We start from the raw sequence: 3,368 nt of genomic DNA on the forward strand, positions 1-3,368 counted from the left end.
CCCTGGGGGACTGACAACAGAGAAGTGGGTGAAGGGAGACATCGGACAGGACAAGATATGACAAAATAATAATGTATAAACTGTCAAGGGTTCATGAGGAAGGGGAAGCGGGGAGGGAGGGACTTGGCAGTGTGTTGTTCTGTTGTACACAGGTCATTATGAATTGCAGCTGACTTGAGGACAACTAACAACGAAAACTGATGGTATAAGCACCACGCTAAACAATTTCATTTCTATCATTTTACTTAAACTTCATGAAACCTTGTGAAAGAGGCCCTGGTGGGACATTAGGTTAAGCAATGGCTGCTAACCCCAGCCATTCTGTGGGAGAAATACGAGGCTATCTTCAGTCTGGAACACCCTAAAAACAGTCTACGAAATCAGAATCAACTTGATGTCAGAGTTTGGGCTGGAACCTTGTGGTAGGAACTCTGGTAGCACAACAGTTAAGTGCTGCAGACAACTAAAAGGTTGGTGGTTTGAGTCCACCCAGGAGTCTCCAGAGAGGGAGACTTAATGACCTGTTTCAGTAAAGATTACAGCCTAGGGAAAAACCCATGAGGATGCTCTACTTTATCACATAAGATCTTTCTGAGCCAAAATAAAAATAGACTCAAAGGTTCCTAACAGCAAGGCCTGTAAGTTAAACCAAACCACAAACCAAACTCACTGCCACCAAGCTGGGATTCTTACTCACAGTGACCTTTTAGGACAGGGGATAACAGTCCTTCTGGTTTTCCAAGGTTGTAAATCTTTATGGGAGCTGACAATCTCATTTTTTTTCTTGTGGAGTGGCTAGTGGATTTGAACTACCGACCTTGCAGTTAGTAGCCCAACATGTAACCCAGTATGCCAGCAGAGCTCCTTAGTCTGTGAGTGGGGTACGAATACTACCGCATTATTGTTCAGATGAGTAAATCAATGCTTAAAGACATTAAATGATTTGACCAAAAAAACACCCCCAAATCAAACCCATTGCAGCGGGGTCAGTCAGTTACAGCTCATGGTGACCCTGTGTGTTAGAGTAGAACTGCTCCATAGAAACATCTTAGCTGTAATTTTTATGGAAGCACACGTGAGTAGGCACAAATGCACACATATGAGAACCAATTTGCCCAAACAAGTTTACAAAGCTACGGTAAATAGCTTCAGAACAGGGATGCCATACAGTTGTTGCTCAGGAAGCTTACACTCATATCACTTTGCTATAATGTAATCCTCATTCTTTCCCCTATAATATCTTTTTAATCATTTTATTAGGGGCTCATACATCTTTCCCCCATAATATTTTTTACAGAAATAAAATACCAATTTTAAATGTTCATATTCAGAAGTCATCATATTGCACTTATTAAAAGACTAAGCTAATTTATCCATACTTCTATAGAACTTTAAAAAAATTTTTGAAGTTAGTGTCTCCGGGCAAAAATTCCAGGATCTAAAAGAAGTATACATGAATAAAATCCTGTCCCTGATGAAATAAAACTGTGAATGTTACCTCATTTTGAAAATGGAACCATCGTCAGAGAGCCATTTTCTGTTTATATACCACTGCCTCATACCTTGGAGGAACACTGGTTACACAGTGGTCACGGGACACCACAAGATCTGCAGTTCAAACTCACTGGCTGCTCTGCAGGAGAAAGATGAGGCTTTCTGCTCCTCTAAAGATTTATTGCCATGGAAACCCACAGGGGTGGTTCTACTCTGCCTTATAGGGTCACTGTTGAGTCAAAATCAATGAGATGACAGTGAGTTTTCTGGGACATAACTTTCTGATGATAATTTTCTGTAACATTAGTCAATTATTACCATTGGAAAACCAGCTAATTTCTTGCTATTGCTGGTTTTACTGAAATGAAATGATGGTTGAGGAAATCCTTGAATTGCACAAAGAGTTAAGTGTTCAATTACGAGCCAAAAAAGTTTGGCAGTTCAAAAATACATAAAGGTGCCCAACAAGAGTCCTGGTGAACATGTATGCTTTATTTACTGGATATTTACATCTTAAGGAGGAAAATATTTTTGCTTGTTTTTAAAAAAAACAAATATTTGTTCCTAAGATTTTTTCCCCCGTACGTTTATTGGGGGCTCCGACAGCTCTTATCACAATCCATACATTCATCAGTGTGCCAAGCACATTTGCTGCCGTCATCATTTTCAAAGCCTTCTCTTCCCACTTGAGCCTGATATCGTTCCCCATTTCTTCCCCCGCCCTCCCTCGCCCTGCTCTCCCTCACCAACCCTTTATAAGTTATAGATTATTATTTTCATATCTTACATGTCCTCCATCACCCCTCACCCACTTTTCCGTTATTTGTCCCCCTGGGAGGGGGTTCTAGGTTGATCCTTGTGATCGATTGTCCCTTTCTCTCCCCACTCTCCCCTAATCCTCCTGGTATCTCTACTCTCCTTGTTGGCCTTGAGGGGTGTATCCATCCTGAATTTCCTGTGTTGCAGGCTCTTATCTGTAGCAGTGTGCATGTTCTGGTAAGTCCAGAACTTTTAAAGACCCTATGTAGCAGTTCTACTCAGCCTACATGGGGTTGTCCTGAGTCAGAATTTACGCAATAGCAGCTAACAACACCTAGGGAGAAAGAGCAGGATATTGTTGTTGTTAGGTGTAGTTGAGTCAGTTCTGACTCAGAGAGACCCTATGTGCAATAGAATGAAACACCACCCAGTCCTGCGACATCCTTATAATTGTTCTTACGTTTGAGCCACTCTTGTAGTCACACTGTGTCAATTATCTCATCGATAGTCTTCCCCTTTTTTGCTGCTCCTCTACTTTACCAAGCATGATGTCCTTCTCCAGGGACTGGTCTCTCCTGATAACATGTCCAAATTACAAGAGAAGTCTTACCATCCTTTCCTCTAAGGAGCATTTTGGCTGTACTTCTTCCAAAACAGATGTTTGTTCTTTTGGCAGTCGGTGCTGCTTTCAATATTCTTCTTCAGCACCACAATTCAAAGGCATTGATTCGTCTGTGGTCTTCTTATGCAATGTCAACTTTCACATGCATCTGAAGTAACTGAAAATACTATGACTTGGGTCAGGTGCACCTTAGTCCTTGTGTTAGACAGGGTTCTCTAGAGAGATAAAACCAAATTGCTGATAATTTAATGTATTTATTTATATAAACATAATTAAATATATAACAAAAAATGAACTGTTAAATTATATACAGATAATATATATAATACAAGAAATGAACAGTTATATTATAAAGCAGTACAAATGGCTCAGTGCAACTCACTCCCGTGACAGAGAGTTATGAAACACTAGCAGTCCTTCAAGTCTCATGCTCTACCGACTGAGTTAGAAGAAGCGTGCTATACTCATAAAGATCTGCTCGAGTTTTCAAATA

General features: G+C 40.4%; 1 long non-coding RNA gene across 2 annotated transcripts in view; it reads right to left on the reverse strand.

The window, feature by feature from the left end:
- The window catches only part of LOC123522762, a 26,112-nt gene that overhangs the window by 10,570 nt on the left and 12,174 nt on the right, over positions 1–3,368 (reverse strand). The window contains exon 1 of one of the 2 annotated variants that reach the window (XR_006680985.1): positions 2,864–2,902. The exons of the other annotated variant lie outside the window; for it this stretch is intronic. This is a non-coding gene — a long non-coding RNA (uncharacterized LOC123522762). Of the gene's footprint in view, positions 1–2,863; positions 2,903–3,368 lie in introns of those variants that run through there. 2 annotated transcript variants of the gene reach the window in all.

Source organism: Echinops telfairi, unplaced genomic scaffold (assembly GCF_000313985.2).
Source record: "Echinops telfairi isolate 266 unplaced genomic scaffold, ASM31398v2 ScPeMD7_7458;HRSCAF=8496, whole genome shotgun sequence".
Classification (NCBI taxonomy): Eukaryota; Metazoa; Chordata; class Mammalia; order Afrosoricida; family Tenrecidae; genus Echinops; species Echinops telfairi.